The sequence below is a fragment of the Lethenteron reissneri genome, chromosome 29 (assembly GCF_015708825.2).
Source record: "Lethenteron reissneri isolate LAM-NWPU_2019-01 chromosome 29, ASM1570882v1, whole genome shotgun sequence".
Lineage (NCBI taxonomy): Eukaryota > Metazoa > Chordata > Hyperoartia > Petromyzontiformes > Petromyzontidae > Lethenteron > Lethenteron reissneri.
This window is the reverse complement of record NC_083807.1, coordinates 5,857,586-5,875,981: the sequence shown is the minus strand read 5'-3', so window position 1 is coordinate 5,875,981 and position 18,396 is coordinate 5,857,586.

Sequence of the window (18,396 nt, the reverse complement as noted above, 5' to 3'; positions counted from 1 at the left end):
GTCCCACTACGTCGCTAAACCCACCACACAGCGTGGCCCACTACAACGCTAAACCCACCACACAGTGTGGCCCACCACAACGCTAAACCCACCACACAGCGTGGCCCACAACAACGCTAAACCCACCACACAGTGTGTCCCACTACGTCGCTAAACCCACCACACAGCGTGTCCCACTACGTCGCTAAACCCACCACACAGTGTGGCCCACTACAACGCTAAACCCACCACACAGCGTGGCCCACCACAACGCTAAACCCACCACACAGCGTGGCCCACAACAACGCTAAACCCACCACACAGTGTGTCCCACTACGTCGCTAAACCCACCACACAGCGTGGCAGAATGTGGCCCACTACGTCGCTAAACCCACCACACAGTGTGGCCCACTACGTCGCTAAACCCACCACGCAGCGTGGCCCACTACGTCGCTAAACCCACCACACAGCGTGGCCCACTACGTCGCTAAACCCACCACACAGTGTGGCCCACTACGTCGCTAAACCCACCACACAGCGTGTCCCACTACGTCGCTAAACCCACCACACAGCGTGGCCCACTACGTCGCTAAACCCACCACACAGCGTGTCCCACTACGTCGCTAAACCCACCACACAGCGTGGCCCACCACAACGCTAAACCCACCACACAGCGTGGCAGAATGTGTCCCACTACAACGCTAAACCCACCACACAGCGTGGCCCACTACGTTGCTAAACCCACCACACAGTGTGGCAGAATGTGGCCCACCACAACGCTAAACCCACCACACAGTGTGGCCCACTACGTCGCTACACCCACCACACAGCGTGGCAGAATGTGGCCCACTACGTCGCTAAACCCACCACGCAGCGTGGCGGAGCGAGTGAGCGTAGCTCCTCTGAGCCGCACAAACCGCATCTCAAAAGCAAAGGGCGTTGCTCAAAAATCGGCGACAGCAAAAGTACTGACAGCTTCAAATTAAAACAGTCGCCTGACTTTTATATATAGAGCGTCTTAGCTCGGGGCCACCTTAGCATGCAGGAACAAAGCCAACGCCTTGGCGGAGGCTTGCAAAACTCGACCAAACCGGTCGGAGCGAAACACGAACTCGACTGTTCCCCCATCATTCCGTGTCCATGGAAACAACGCCCGCAAAAACACACGCAGAGTGGCCATGGCAGTCGCACATATTCACGAACACTGATAATTGGCTTTTTACCCTTCTATCTGGCAACAAAACTGACACCTTTTTACAAGGAGTCATGTTTGCATTGACCGCAATACCTGCAGTCATAATACAAACAAAAGACATAACTCTGATAATGTGCACTGTCCTTGAAGTTGATTGGTCCACACCCGAGACAGCTTTCCTTAGAGCCGAGTCTCACATGGGTTGGACCAGATGACGCCAAAAGGCGCACAACTCAAAGACAATGCACCATCAGAGTATGAGAGCTCGGGGTAAGCCTTTACACCATGGGAACCTCATTTGCCAGTACAAATATGATAATAGTTTTTTTACCCTTCTATCTGGCAACAAAACTGACACCTTTTTACAAGGAGTCATGTTTGCATAGACCGCAATACCTGCAGTCATAATACAAACAAAAAACATAACTCTGATAATGTGCACTGTCCTTGAAGTTGATTGGTCCACACCCGAGACAGCTTTCCTTAGAGCCTAGTCTCACATGGGTTGGACCAGATGACGCCATTTATCATATTTTTACTGGCAAATGAGGTTCCCATAGTGTAGATTCACGAACACTGTTCACCCATCGGGGGATGCTGCTGCTGCTGCTTGCGGGCCCGATTATCACGGTTGGCTACGTACGGTGCGAAAGAGGTTCAACGATGCACGTACAATGCATGAGCTTCCCGGTTTCTTGCACGATGTTACAGGCGGACTCCACCGACAATCAATCAATCAGTCGATTATATATTGTACGTGCAAATGTCGCTCTCGGTAAAGAAGCCATCAGGTGCAGATTTACGGTGGAAAGGTGAACGACACGGGGCAACAGGGACGAGAAAAGAAACCCGTCCAGACCTGAGCGGCTAGCGCTGACTGAGTAAGATAAAGTGCGACGGTGCGAAACGAGTAGCGTAAAAAAGATATATGTTAGTCAATAACATTAATATATTTTTCCCGTCTTACATTTTTTTATGTTGTGGGAAGGCAAGTCTGAATAGGTGCTTCTTGTACATTCCACGAAATGGAGAGACACTCAGTGTGGGGTGTTCCAGATTATTGTAGAAAAAAAGCCGCAATCCCAAATGTCCAATAGCTGGTTTCAAACACGTGCGAATTAGGCCTACCTAAAGTGAGAGTAGTGGTGCAGTGGTTAGCGCAGTGTGTGAAGTGTGACTTCGACTTTCGGCGAACATGAGTCGGGAGTCATATCTGCACCGATCCTGGATTCCCTGCCTCATTGTGTTCACCAACCCGCACTAGCCAGAGTGGTGAAGTATGGTCAAACCATCCTGAAGACCAACACAGTTTTCAGAAATCTTCCAGTATAGTAGATTGGCCAAAGTCTGTAAAAAAAATTGTACATTACGAAATAACTTTTTTTAATATCTTATGTTTTGGCCTGCAATAAGTCAGGTAACGTGTTGGATGAGTGTTTTGAAGGTGAGACGTGTGTGTCTGTGTGCGCGCGTGCCCTCCAGGTGATTTGTATTTAAAGCACACGGCCTTTTGTATGACACGGAAATGAACCACATTGACCTTCAGGGTACGTTTTTATTTTTACGCATATGCAAAGTCTTTGTACATTTACACATCAACAGATATCAAACACACGTTTCTTGCTGTTCACAAACGAGCAATCTCTGCCAGTAATGGAAATTCCACCTTTCCATGGCAGGACGCAACAAATGTAAGCTGCAGCATCCCCGAAAATTAACGTACGCAGGGAACCCTGAAAAACCTCGGTCTATACACTTGTAAGGTCCATATTTACACACATGTTGTTCATTGTGAAAAGTAACTATAAGTGGGTGTAGGTTTCGAGCGTTTTGGAGCTCATCAGCGAGCTGTTTGTAGACCCACAACTTCCAAGCTGCAGCATTGCCGGATGTTACAGGAAAGCACACAAACACCTCGGGAATACATTATTTAGAGGCATATATAATCTCTCGTTGCAGCGGTATCAAAGGCAAGCCGTAAACGTCTGTGGAGAACTCCCACTTGTACTGCGAAGACGCTTTCTATATCACCGTACCATTCAGTCGGCGCTGAGGTTTGTGTTGTTTATGATGCTCAGGCAGAATTCATAGAACTACGACAGCAGAGAATCGCAACGCGTCTTGCATGGAGCTGTGGGTGACTCGCGTGGAACGGCAGATTCTTGCCCACCGCCTCACCTATTATACATACTGCCATGCCTGTCAATAACCCCTTATCAGTGCCTAGCTTATTTTACAAACCAATTCAGACCTTATTGGTCACCCCGTGTCCTTAGAAATCTCAACGTTCATCCTACAAAGTCCCATCACAAGGGAGAAACACAAATAGACAAAAACATGTTGCTCGTATTGAAACGAATGTACGCCATATGGACCTGAAAAACTCAATTTCCCTCTACAAGAATACGGGTAAACCGCATGTGTTGACACCGATGTATTGCCCTTAAAGGTACTGTAGTGTTATTGACGAATATGTTGTTGTTTGTGCTATATTCGATCACTTTAATCTTTATGGCGTATTCACTGCAAACGCAATGCTGCTACCAGGCTGTGTGATATATATATATATGCAATATGCATTAAGCTTAGTCTGTACAATTATAAATACTTTACAAAATATACACGCCTCCGTGAAAACCATGAGCCCATCACATCAATGCAAGCTCGCAAACAGCATTGTTTTTTTTTCAAGAGCAACAATGCTCGGATGTAAGCTCCAAAGTTAAGATTGTAACGATGCCGTTCCAAGTCTTGTCCATCTCTAAGAGAAGGTGGCACTCCGATGTGAAGGCACCAACAGTGTCAGCAGTAACTCGCGTTTTGACCCTCGAGGTCAACACGCAATGGGCTGCAGCTTGAAGACGTGCAGCGGCCACGTCTCTCCGGCCAGGGACACCGCCCTCTTCACCTGCGGGCCCATTGGGCCGCCCAGACCGTCAAGGTTCCGAGTCGCGGCTGGGCCCTTGGTGGGCATCCGCGACAGGGTGAGGTAGCCCTGCGGACCCTGCAGTAACAGCCCGCCGCTGCGCTGCGCCTGCCAGCCCTGCGCACTCGCTGGGGTGGCGGGTCCAGCGAACGGGGCCTTCGAGCCGGGGCCTCGGTGCGCGCTCACGAAGGCGGTGCGAGCGGAGGCCGCGCTGGGTGGCGCAGCCTGGGGGCCCGGAGAGGCCGAGGCGGCCGTGCCTCCCTTGGTGGCCGCGATGGCGCGGGCGGATAGGAGGGTGGCGTTGGTGTATCCTCCGCAGCTCACCGGGCGCGGAGGCTCGCTCCTATTCTCTCGCCCCCTCGCGGGCCCGCGCCTGGACACGTTCGGCTCCAGCGGGGGTCCGTTCGTCTTGAGGATGGAGGGCAAGTCCTGCAGAGCCGGCGCCACGCGGCCACCACCGCAGCCGCCGCCGCTCTTGGCGCGGAGATTGTGGAATCTCTCCCTGCGCTCCCTGTCCACCAGCAGGCTGTCTGTGGCGAGTCTCCCCAGCAGGGACGCCGCGCTGGGCGTGCTGCTGCTGCTGGTGGTGGTGGTGGCCGTGCCCGGGCAGCGAGCAGCTGGAGAAGTGGGCGTGCGGGGTGATTCCGCCTGCGCCTGCCCTGGCACCACCCGCCCGTCTCGACGCAGCGATGTCCGTCAGCAGCGGCTCTTCGTGCGTGGCCGCCGCTTTCTCGAAGCCGACCTTGGCGACGCGCTCCTGCCCGTTGAGCTGATGCTGCTGTTGCTGCTGCTGCTGTTGCTTGAGCATGAGCAGGTGCGTGGAGGGGAGGACGAAACTCGGAGCGGCGGCGACTCCTCCGCGCGCCGCGACGGGCTCGTGCTCCCCGGGCACCACCGCTCCCCCTGGCGCCCTCCCGCTCGGCGCAACTCCGCCGAGGCTCGGGCTGAGCACGAGTCTCCGCTCCCGCTGCTCCTGCAGCCTCTCGCGGCTGTGCATGAGGGCGACGCACTGGTGCTGGATGAAGGCGGCGAGTTCCGCCTTGTCGGGCCGCGCCACCGCCGCCGTCACCCCCTGCGCCACCGCCTGCGCCGCCGTCTCGGCGTGCGGCTCGCTGGGCAGGTAGCGAACCTCGGTCTGCTGGAGGTCGAAGAGCACGCGGCGCTTGGACTTCTCCACGGGAGAGCGCTCGCTCGAGCTGGGGCAGCGCTTCATGGCCGACTTGAGGAGTGTCGGGGTCGCGCCGGGTGCTGGCAGCGCGCGCGGCGGGGCGAGGAACATCTCGGCGCGGGGTTCGGCGAGTCGGCGAGATGACTCAGAGCCGCTCGGCGTCAGCACAAAGAGAAGAGGACACGTGCGCAGAGACACAGAGAGAGCCACGCACACGCAGACAGAGAGGGAGATACGTGCGCAGAGACACAGAGAGAGCCACGCACACGCAGACAGAGAGAGACACGTGCGCAGAGACAGAGAGAGCCACGTGCGGAGGAGGTAAGCGGTGCTCGGGGTGTGTGAGGGCGGAGGTGCAGCGCTGGGATTTAAATAGCGAGGGGGAGAGGCAGCGGCCCCTCCCCTGAGCCACGCCTCACACGGCCCCGCAACGGCGGCCGCTGCTGCTGCTGCTGCATCTGTGGAGCAATTAAGACGCCCTAGTGGTGTAGTCATCATCAGCTGTTAATTGTAACTATGTGGATAAAAAAAACACAAGTTTCCAGTCACCCTGTCGCACTTTCTATTTGCTTTGGTAACTGTACTGTCATTACTCCCTCCGATCGTCACTCGGCAGCGCGTCAATGGAGTGAAGTCATCGCGCCGCGATGATGGTGATGATGATGGTGTACGGGTGATGGCGATGAGCAAATCTCCCGGAATGCGCGCGCTATCTCATCAGCACTCCTACCTGGATTCCACCAGGGTTACCGTGACCTTGAACTTCACCCATTAAGTGATGCCACCGATTTGGAGGACTCAGTCTACCAGAATGACTTTCGTCTCATCTACACGTATGTACGTTAAACTTCGTTCGCACCGTACGTAGCCAACCGTGCTAATCGGAGGTGCGGGGTAAGGACAACGAACTAAAACACAACAAGCTGTTCTCAAGAAATGAGTGTTCAATCCAGACGATTTAAATGCGCATCGCTCCGATAGATTCCTAATATTAGAAGGGAGAGCGTTCCAGACGGACGCAGAAGCGCTTCTAAAGCGCCGCGCGATGCAGTGGGCAAATGACATCGCACAGCAAAGTCAAGCTCATACTGTACCTGACATCGCAAATCTGGCTGCTCGTACTACTACTACAGGTTGTCATCGCACAACACATTTAACATCAATTAGTGATTGGACATAGCCCGAATTTGAGCCTGGTGTGTTGACAAATGCCTGGGCCGATTTTTAGTCCCAGTCCAGCACCGGTCACTTTTCTATGCCAGCTGTGATGATACGGTAGAGTATATAACAGTATATAATATGATAGAGTATATAATAGTATATAATACGGTATTGTATATAATAATATTATATAATACGGTATAGAGTCTATTATCGGGAACGCCTTTCGCCATTGCAGTTCATACATGGGCGATGTTCGCATAATCACCGCGTCCCACGCACGCACGACGCCTGGACGCCGTCATCGATGAAAACTCCATCGCTTTACACGCGAACGATGCGAGCTGAGGGATCGGCGATAATTGGACGGGGCAGCCGTATCGCTGGATCCGATTGCTCAACACAGCGCTGTTGTTGAATCTGTGTAGAGTCACGCAAACCATCACACGCGCATCCCCCCTTTGCGTTGTCTGTTTCACTGAAGTTCAGTAGAACTTATCCCCCTGTTCGCACGCGAGAACACGTGGATATAAGCTGCTTGTTACGGTGCATTGGTTCGCGCGCTGGACTCGCGATCCGAAGGTCGCCGGGTCGATCTCCAGGCACGGCAGTCGAAACGATTGGATACGTCGACTCAATGCCTTTGCCTCCGTGCACCCAGCAGGAGAAATGGGTTACGCACCCCACACGTTCGATTGTCAGTGCCAGTGGAGTAACGCCTGGCTACCTTCACCTCGTCTAGCACGTCTGGCCAGTGTGGTGCACCGAACACTCTCTGTAGTGGGGCTCTCTAAATTCCCCTCTGGGACAGGGTTCGGTAACCTGCGGCTCCAGAGCCGCATGCGGCTCCTTGAAGACTGCTTCGTGACGTTATTTCTTAAGCACCGTCTGGTATTCACATGCATTGCGGCTCTTTAAATCTAGATTTTTTTTTACCGAATTCTAAAAGAATGCCGAACCCTGCTAGAGCCCCTTTCGCACCGTACGTAGCCATCCGTGCCAATGTGAAGGCTCGTTCGCCTGCAGTGGTGAGAGCAAGAAATAGCAGGGCTGCGCCTTCAGCTTTTGCCCAGGACGCACACGCGTGGGATGCGCTGGGGGCATAACGTCACGAACAACAAACATCACAGATTGAGAATTGAGACATGTAGAGATGTGCCCATAATAAAGCCTCCGATGTTGTAATTGTAAGTTCCAGGTTATAAATTACAAATTACGACAAGGGTCATTAGGATTGCGAGTGAGTTATTTGCCCAGTATTTTTCCAGAGGCTGCAGCTCTACTACCCACGATGCAATGACAGGTTGTAATGTGTTGCCTATTTCTCAAGTCCCATCTGGCCTCCCGTGCGCACGAAACCCTTATAGCTATCTGCAACAATAATTAATGACGGCCCTTTGTCAATACACTGCTGGGCGAATGCCCTTCCACCCAACACCGCGTCGGTCGTGGGGGTTTGTTTATTCATACTTCACCATGTGTTGTTAATCCATACTTCACCACGGGGGTCACTACGGATTGGTGAAGGGGTGAGGCACAGGACCGGTTCACACGTAGCACTCCTCACCGATGATCGCCTTGGCCGACAATCGAACTCATGTTGCCGGGTTCATACTGCGGCGCATAGCCACTGCGCCACCACTCCACCGAGTGCTAACTATATTGGCTAAATATTGATGAACCTTTCATTTGCACAATGACCGTGCGCAAAGCCTTACAATGGGCACGTGTGTTTTGCAAGAATCTCCTGATGTGCAAAGTAGATTGACAATATCGGTGGAGAGGAACAGCTAAAACATGTCTTCGAACAAACAAGAGTAGATGCGCGCAAAGACGCATTCAACCCATTCAGCCACACACTCTACACGGATAAATGATCACAATCAGAATATTCATTCATAATGGAGGAATCTGATGAGCTATCAAGCTATTTTTTTACCGACGATCTGATGAGCCACGGGCCACAGCGCCAATCTACGATTGCCGCACAGCTGCCGTAGTTTGCCTGCGCTGCGAGTTCACAAAGCATCCGAATTCCCGACTGTCAACAAACGATGCCAATGAATGATTCAGCCGGTGATACGAAACCTGGCGGAGAATAGTCGCGATGATAAATGCGCCCCCTCCCTCCCTCTACACCCCCCCCTCTGTCCTCCCTTCCACCCCCACTGTGTGTGAGAGCACTCAACCCGTCCCTCAATCCGTCACTCCATCTGCTTTCGTCTCCACTTTACTTACCACAGGTCGAGTCGCGGCGTGGCTAGGTTAAACACACGCCCACGGGGGGACTCGTTACGAGATAATCCGGGCCACGCGTGGCTGATTGAAACTCGCGAGCCACTATCAGCCACGCGTTGGGTTGAGTCGCATTAGCGAAAGCCCGTTTTCTGTTTTTGCGTAGCCGGTTGACATTCATTGTGTTGTTGTTGCTGGTGTTGGTGTTGTTGTTGGTGTCCGGCAAAAACAACCCCCTACCTCCTCGTTGGTGCCGGACGGCAACGCTGTGGTGGGCAGTGCCGTGGGGGGAAGGTGAATTTAGATCGGCCATTCCCCTCATGGCGTTTGTAACCACCACAGCGGCCAAAAGCGGGCTCTGGATGGGTGCGAGGGGCTGGTAACCCCTCCACCTTAAATTAATTACCACGAAACACGATTTAAAATGTGATTAAGCTTGTGCCGGAGGCCCCGGGGGGACAGGCATCTATGACGTCTCCTGGCCAAACCCCATTTGGCGGAGCCAGGAGACTGAATCCTTACCCTCGGGGCTCCTCCAGAAACAACAAAAAACCACTACGGGTGGTCATGTGGAAAGTTCGACCGCTCACTGCGGAGGAGAGGCTGCCACTCCTCTGTCGGGAGCTGGACTGGTACCGCCTGGATCTCTGTGGTATTCAGGAGGTCCGGTGGACCAGCTCTGGCTCCTGCCACCATGAGGGGTGGACAGTCCTCTACTAAGGGGCAGGAGACTGCCAAACAAGAGGGAGTGGATCTTCTTCTGAACAAAATAATGAAGGGGGCATGGGAGCATGGCAGTGAGGTGTGGGAAGCTGTAAGCCCCAGGCTACTTTGGGCTCGCCTTCCCATCAACCAGAGGCGAGGAGTGGTCGTGGTTACTTATGCCCCCACCGACGACGAACATCCGTGGAGGGATGCAGACAAGGCCGATGAGTCAGATTCCTTCCATGACATCCTGTCACAGGTGCTAGCTAAAGTGGCCCCTCGGGATAGAGTTATCTTGTTGGGTGACTTCAATGCCTGAGTTGGTCATGATGCTGGCACCTGGTCTGGAGTGATTGGAAAGCATGGGCCAGATCAGCTCAATAACAACAGGTAGGAGGCTGTTATATTTATGTGCAGCTTATGGGCTTGTAATTACCAACACGCTGCTCAGGCATCGGTGCATCCACACAACATAATGGATGCATGCTGGGTCCAAGCAAGAACATCTGCTGGACTATATAGTGATAGAACAGCAGATGCGGGCCCATGTCCTTGACACCAGGACCTACGGTGGAGCTGATCTGCCCACTGACCATCGACTTGTCATATTTAAGATGCGCCTGCCATTCTTCCACTCTGGTAGTGGGTGTATACCCAGGACCCCATTCAAACCCATTGTGGTATGGTCTCAGCTAGCTGATGAAAGTTGCAAGTGAGAATTTCATCATCGCTTGCGGCTGGGGTTGGCATCGTCCCCCACTCCTCCTGATATCGAGGGGAAATGGGCGAGGTTTAGGATGGTGGCTAATGCAGCTGAAATGGCTGCTTTAGGTACACGGTCCAGACCTCCCCAGAGACCCGGGTTGTCAGAGGTGTTCAGGCTGGCTGAGAAAAAGCAACAGGCCCACTCTCATCGTCTACAGCATCCCACGTCAGAGAACGAGGCTTACCGCAGCCTTCGCTCAGAGGTTAAGAGAGCCGTGAGGTGCTGCAAGGATGGGTGGTGGTCACAAATCGCTCTTTAACTCCATAAAAAAGTAACCTGCAGCGCCACACCTATTACCATCATTAGGGGAAAGAACGGTGATCCAATCTCCGACCCCCAGGAACAGGTTTGCAGATTTGCTGAGCATTTCTGTGAGATCCGGGGGAGGGGAAATGTCTCAGCCTGGAAAACATCATAGCACAAAGTAGGGATAACCCTGCTGAGGCTGCGGTGGCTCAAATATTGGAAGAAGTCACCCCCTGTGAGTGGCTGGCTGAGGTGCCATCTGTTGAGGAAGTACTGAAGGCGATCCAGCGTCTGAGACCAGGAAAGGCACCAGCAGAGATGATCTCCCAAACGAAATGCTTAGGGAGGGTGGCGTTTGTGCAGAGACTGCCCTATATGACATCATAACAATCTGGACCACTGGACGGGTTCCGCAGGATTGGAAGGATGCCCTGGGGCATCTGGTACAGATACAATGGGAGGCTGATCGATGCCCAAGGGCAGTCAAGGGATGGCTCCCTATTTCTCAACCATGTTATGTATGCCGATGATCTGTTAATTGCTGTTCACTCAGAGGAGTTGTAGGCGCTGCTGCTGAACCTGGATCGTGCCACTAAGAGGTGGGGCCGTACCATGAGCCCCACCAAAACTAAGCACCTGCCCCCACAACTCCAAATCGGTGATAGAGCAGTTGTGGAGAGAGTGGAGAGTTTCCCATAACTGGGCAGTGTGCTCATGACTGGCTCCGGTTTGAGAGGAAAGGTCTCACTCCGAATCAGTCAAGCGGCATTATCTTTTCATCGGTTGCGTAACGCTGTGTGGAAGCTACCTGGTCTTTCGCTCCACACGAAGCTTCAGGTCTTCTCGGCCACAGTCATTCCCTCCCTTCTCTACGCTTGCGAAACGTGGACCCCCCTAATGGAACATCTTCGCCGGTTAGAAACATTTAGGCTGGCCTGCCTATGATCGACCCTGGGTTTAACCAGGCTGGATTGTGTGAGGAGCTCACGAATCCTTTAAAGATGTGGACAAAGTCCTATCGGTGAGCTCCGTCAGGCAAGACTGCGTTGGGTGGGTCATGTAGCCCTCATGCCTAGCCACCGCATGCCTAAACAGCTTTTGTTCGGCCGGATTGAGGGGGCTAAACGGGCACGGCACGGGCTGAAGAAGAGACAGAGTGATGTGGGACAGGAGGATATGGAGCTGAGTGGACTTGCCGATGACTGGTACCAGCGGTGTCAAGATCGGCCTCTGTGGAGGAGGCTCGTGAAGGACGCTACTGGGCAGTTGGAAGCAGTCTCCCTCCAACAACAAGAGGGCAGAGGAGCGACGCTCACAACAACGAGTGGAGCGCCGGGTAGCTAAAGCATAGCAAGTTGACACAGTAGGGGGTACAGGTGGTGCATAAGCCAGTCATCTCAGTCAGTCGACCCGTGGCACCTGGGTCTGCCCCGTGACCTCCTGCCAGTGGGCATTCCACATTTCACGTGGCCTCAACGTGCACATAGCTTGGCACAAGCGTCGTGGTGACGTCACCGCCACTTAGTGGCGAATGATGGTTGTTGTTGGTGTTAGTGTTTGTGTTGTTGTTTGTGTTGTTGTCGGTGCTGTCTTGCGCGAGACTCTCCCAATAAATGTGCTTCAATTTTGACTTAAAACTTTCGTGACTGCAGGAATTCATATTCTTGGTTCTTTCGGTAAAGTTACGTAGATAGAAAATAAATATAAAAAATGTTTTTTAATTAAAATTAAAGCAAAAAACCCGCGACGTTTCGATCGCAACACAAGCGGTCTTCATCAGGCGGAGAGAGAGAAAAAAACATCCCCTATACAGAAAATAAGTTTGCAGCACGAACCGCAGAGCACAGGTGAAAACCTTCCTGTTCTGGAACATCGCGTTCCCGGTGTCGTGTCCTGCTTCATGACATCATGGTTGGTGTAGGTGATGTAATAATCGCCGATTTAAAATATAAAAAACAGACTTCAACAAAAACATGGGAGCCTGTCGGATTAAGAGACGTGAGATAATGTCATCTCCAGCCACCACAAGGGCTTAGCGAGCAGGTTTCTATCTCCATACACGGTGCTGGGCCGGGCTGTTACACGTGAGCCACTGACGGCATGTTCATAAACTCACGTTGTGAGCGCAGCTGTTTCAATAAATGCGTAAAATAATGTTGTAGTGTACCTATGGGTTGTTGCTCTTGTTGTTATTATTATATTACTGCAGATTGCAAAACTTAAAATAAAAATAATTAACGTAACAATATATGAGTTCTATTTCATATTTGCATAAGTATACATGTAAAGTATGCATGTATATATCAGCGTTATACATTTATAACTATATGGACAGATTGAGCAGTGACGTTGTGGGCACTCTCAGCCACAGTTGTGTGGTACTGTACTTTATTAGGTTTCTGTGCCAGTTTTGGGCACATTTATCATTTCCAGGCAGTCACTAAGGCCAGGTCAGACTTCTGTCTGCACTGCATGGGATAATCCAGTCATTTGTGTATGCACGTTGAACTTATTTCGCATCGTACGTAGCCAACCGTGCCAATCGGAGATGCAGGTGACGGACAACAAACTGAACACAAGAATCAATCTAGATTTAAAAGTGCAGTGATCAGGCTGCGCAAAATGAGCGATTCCAAATCACGATTTGTGAACATTTAGATGCGTCTCACCTTGCGCTCACTGGCAGATATAACTGTGGTTTAAAGGTCTGCTAACCCGGCAATTAGACAGCGTGAGTCTAATTTAATTTGAATGAAAATGTCTCTCTTGTAAATACAAGGGGTCAATTGTTCTTGCTTTACGATACGCCCAGGACTACGAACCACACTTATAGTCTCCAAGCCCAAGCGTATTAAACATGTAATTTACTCAGCAGATAAATTAACTCTTCGTGGCCTGAGGCTGCTGATGAGACCCGCAAGGGTGAAACCAGTGGTTCATCAAATGCTGCCGATTTACACACAGCAAGTCCCACAGGGCCTAGAATTAGAAGGCGTTGTGTGTGTTTGTGGAGATAGAGTGGAGAGAGGTTTATAACCCTGGACGGTCTACTGCAGCGCTCGATGAGGCAAGGTACAGTCCAGTAATGATTCATACTCTTAGTTCTTTCGGTAAAGTCACGTAGGTAAAAAAATGAAATTGGGTGGGACCGTCACAGCCAGATTTGCTGATGACGGAGACTTGTGTTGCCTCCGAAACGTCGTGATTTTATTATTTTATTTTTATTAATTTTAATCTCATTTTTTTTACCTACGTGACTTTACCGAAAGAACTAAGAGTATCAATCATTGCAGTCACGAAAGCTTCAAATCTAGAATCCAGTAATGATGTTGATGGTGCACGGTGTAGAGGGAGCAGACTATCCAGTAACAGCTGGTCAACCAGCAGCGTTCAATGAACACGGGTGATTGCTGATCAGCACCAAAAAAGGGCAAACCCAGTTCACACGTTGTGTGTTTATACAACGGGCTGCAGATAAAACATGCAAACGTGTGTGTATGGCCAAAAGTCGAGCGAACCGAACGATGTCTGACTCTGGGGAGATGCCGAATGGAAGATCTTGACTTAAAGCTGTCGTGACTGCAGGAATTCATATTCTTTGGGTCTATCGGTAAAGTCACGGAGATAGGTTCAAAGAAAATAACAAAAAACTACAACGTTTCGATTGCAACATAAGCATTCTTCATTAGGAAGAGGGGGTTAGCTTCTAAAGGGAAACTGTTTATTAAGGTTTGACATGGGCGTCGCCCAAATGTCAGCGGCCAATGTTAATGTAGAGCCGAAAGTAACAACTAACATCGGAAGGTGGTAAGATGGGAACATCACAGCCAGTTATGACTTAAACTGGTTGATAACGTCCTTCCAGTGATTGCTCAGTTTGTACCCATCTTCTCGATTTAAATTGTGTCTGTGTCTATATATGGATGGCTTCATGAACGAATCTTTGTTGATAGCCAGTGGGTTTGCAAAGTACCTTCCTCTTAGAGAAATCAATTCCGTGTGAGCACACCGCATTAAAACAATGATCAGCCACGACCGAGGTATTGGTCCTACAGTGTTTCAGATCTGCGGACCGTGTTCGTGAACGTAAGTCAGGCGTAACCACACGAGAACCAAGCTCATATTACGACCGTGTGCATGCCTTTTGCCCTATGTATGCACATATGTTGAACTTCTTTCGCACCTATATCCACATCACACTTGCTGAATAAATATACAATCGGGTATGAAACTTTTTGTTCGTTTTGTTGTTGCATAACTTATCCGAAAATCAAAAATAATTTAACACATTTTAACTTTTAGTTTTTTTACGTGGAGAGACCCAATATGGAATGGAGGCATATTGTCAACTTACTGCCATATTTTTTAAGGGAATCACAGAGATTAGGGTACGAACTTTAGCATTTAGCCCTTCGTTTTGTTTCAAAGTGCATTGTAAATATCTGCACACGTGTTTGATCAAATCAAAGGAACGCCTCTCCGCAGATGATGGCTCTTTGCCGGGGCCGCGTGCCACTGCTAATGTAAGTAGTGGGAACAGCTGGCAGCTCGCAAACACCGGGAGACCGCGGAACACGCTCCCTTCACACGCAGCAGCGTCCGCGGAAGAAACGCCACTCCGCCCTGCGTATGTGTGCACACGCGTACGCATGCGTATGTGTGCACACGCGTACGCATGCGTATGTGTGCACACGCGTGCGCATGCGTATGTGTGCACACGCGTGCACGCATGCGTATGTGTGCACACGCGTACGCATGTAGAACTTTTAGCCGACCGTGCTAATCGGATGTGCGATGGAAGAACAACAAACTAAACACAAAAAGCAGTTCTGAGAAAATGAATTTGTAAATCTAGATGATTTAAAAGTGCATAGCTCCAGTGGCTTCCTAATATCGGAAGGAAGAGCGTTCCAGACGGCCGCAGAAGCGCATTTAAAAGAGTCGCGATTGAGTGACCCTCTATGTATGTTAAACTTCTTTCGCGCCGTACGTAGCCAACCGTGCTCCTTGGCGGTGCGGAAATATGCATTCACGCACAACGTAGACACGTTTACACCAGGGTTGCCACCTGTCCTGGCTTCCCAGGCTTGTCATCTTTTTGAGGTCAGCTGTCCTTGGAATGCTGGAACGTCAGTTTGTCACAGTTTGTAAACGCCAGGTTTTTGTCATTTACGAGGCACGTATAAGGGATCTAATTGGTGCGCTATGGTGGCGAAATGTTAACTACCTTGCCTGGTATACAGGAGGTCGTGGGTTCGATCATGACCCTGACGCCTGTATATTTGGAGTTTGCATGTCTCTTTCCTCGTGATCGCATGGATTTGTCGAAGGGTCCTCCGGGTTTTCCCTCCAGTTAGAATCAACACGCGTTTAGAGTATGTGGCTGCGATACATTTCCACGTGATAAGCAACTTCGTTGAGCTATTATTTGTGGCCAGGTCGCTTCTGAAAAAGAGCTAAAAAGCTCTGTGGGCCTTACCTGGTAAAATAAAAGGTTAATCTGTGTCCAACACGGCCAAATGTGAGAACATGTAATTAACAAAAATAAGCAGACAATACATATAGTACCTCCACGTAGAGAAGGACATGTACTATTTACACATCCCGTCAGCCACACGGCATTCTGGGGAGTGGATCATTTCAGCTTCTATTCTCATTTACAGGGCTATTATTGTCCGTAGATCTACTCTTTATTTGCCTCACCTGCTCAACTGTTGTTATTACCATTGGACAAGATTTTTTAAAAAATCTGCGACGGGCGTCTGGTTGTCTATTAATAGTTCCCAGATTTCGCACACAACTTGGATCAAGAGCATTGAATGTCGCTGCTGCCCCAAAGTTTTTGAAACCACCACCGAATTTTATCCCTTGGCATCTCCGTCCTGCCATCTCTGTCCTCACTTAAACTGCCTCTATTATAATTTTTTTATATAAAAGTTTAAGTGTGAATGCAGCTCCACAACATAATTGCTTTTATTACGTTTTTTTTATATATATATTTTTAAATCTGTAATTGTGGAATGCTTTCATGTTGTCTGTCGGCCGAGTCGCCCTTTGATTCTGAGCTCAATGGGCTTTACTCACCGGGAACACACACTGCCGGTTCCAATTCATTGGTTCAACAACAAGCAAACTCTGTAAAAGTTTCGACATTCAGAATGCCGTCAGCAAAGTGAGACGTGTTTGAACCAGTGCTGCGTGAACTGCCAAGTGTTTACGGGGCTATAGTTTTACGTAAAACCTGCAGTACAGAGGCGCCTGGTTTGATATAACTTATGAAGTAAAGTTGTTACTCACATATTTACTACTTTACCTTAACAACTAAGTCACAATCGCCATTGAGCTGTTTTACTTCGGGGCCACCCAATGCTATTGACGCGATGCATAGAGAGGGGAGCTAAATGTAGGTCAAAGAGTAGCTACCTCATCCACTCGTCTGGACTGGAGATGAAGGACAGCTTTCACCCGACCTCGGCACGAGACGCTCCGTGTCCCCTTTCATCGCCCAGACACATCATAGGAATGTGAAAACAAAGTTTTTTTTTTAAAGCAGTAATTATGGCTTTACTTGAAATTACCCTGCCATGACTACACCGCACCTGGACAAGAGACGACGCCTGCCGTTGTGTGCTACCACGCGGATCGTCGAATGGATGATGCGCGTGGTAACTTATATCGATCGGAGAAAGCATTCGTTTCAGCAACAAGGGCGTTGAGAGCACGTGGTTGATCCACGATCCATACGGAACTCGTGTTCCGGCTTTTAGGGTCTGCGCATGGAACAAACACATTAAACACATTCCTGCGGAGGTAGCTGGTAGGAACGTTGGGTTGCTCGGTCAATGGCCAGGGTCAACGGCGGCGTGGTGTATTCCGCAAATATGCCCGACTGTGAGGGCGGGCACAAGCCGACGTGAGTAGGTTAAACGTTGAGTTGTATAAGGGCACCACGGGGTGACCAGCCCCTCCCCACCCTCCCCACCCAGCCCTTCCCTACACGATGGACGGACGGATACAATAATCCCATGTGGGCTGGTGTAACCAGGAGGTTCCTATCAGTAAAAATTGTATTTATATAACCTACTAACCCGCCAAGCGTGGTGAAGTATGGTCAAACAACCTCCACATTCTGTTAGGCCTGGGGAGGGGGGGGAGAGAATCCGTTCCACAAGTGTACATGTTGCCGAGCGTGTCACTTACTCCTGAGCAGGCATGCCGAGACAAATTAGCCAGCGAATTGTGGTGCACATAGTTAATTGGTTGATCTGCATTTGTTCTGCCTGTGGGTCTTGCTCTGTATTGTAGCCTTTAACCCACATGATGACGTGAGGGATTTATGTTATTGACTGATAAAGCGGCGCCCTAGGGGAAAGTCTTTCCCCTCCTCGTGTTTGGGCGAAGTGCTAAGAGTTGGCTGGGTTATTCTGTTGCAAGCTGCAGTGAAGCCGGAAATAGTTTGTTTACAAGACGGACAAAAATCTGTCTCTCCGCTGAACAAAAAAAATACATTTCAATCTAATCAGCCCATGGGCCTTCTGAACCATGTTTTCCAGCAGCATTTCTATAAGCAGGTCAACAAATTAACATTTTGTTTTACGATATGACTAACAATCAGTCTTGCATGACGTCTGACAATTATTTTTTGTACGTATTGTTCGACTAAGATGGATTACGTTATCCATGTTAGCATGCCTTATCTCATTTTATACTTATGTAGTGTTCAACACGGAGGCACACACTCTGGACTGGGAGGCAACACTTTTATTTAACAACTTCCCTAGCAAGTAACACTGAACCTAACTCGGGTTCTATAGTAGGTAATGTGGCTATGTCAGTAGCGAGTTAACTCGAGACGAAGACCAGGAGAGGACGAGACGCGGGACCCAGGCTTGACTCCACAGACGAGCCAAGAACTATCTCGCGACTGCCCCTTGATGCTCCTGGGCGTGGCCTCGCTCCGCCCTCGGCCACGCCCCCTTCGAGACCTTTCCCGAAGGATCCCGACCAAGCATCAC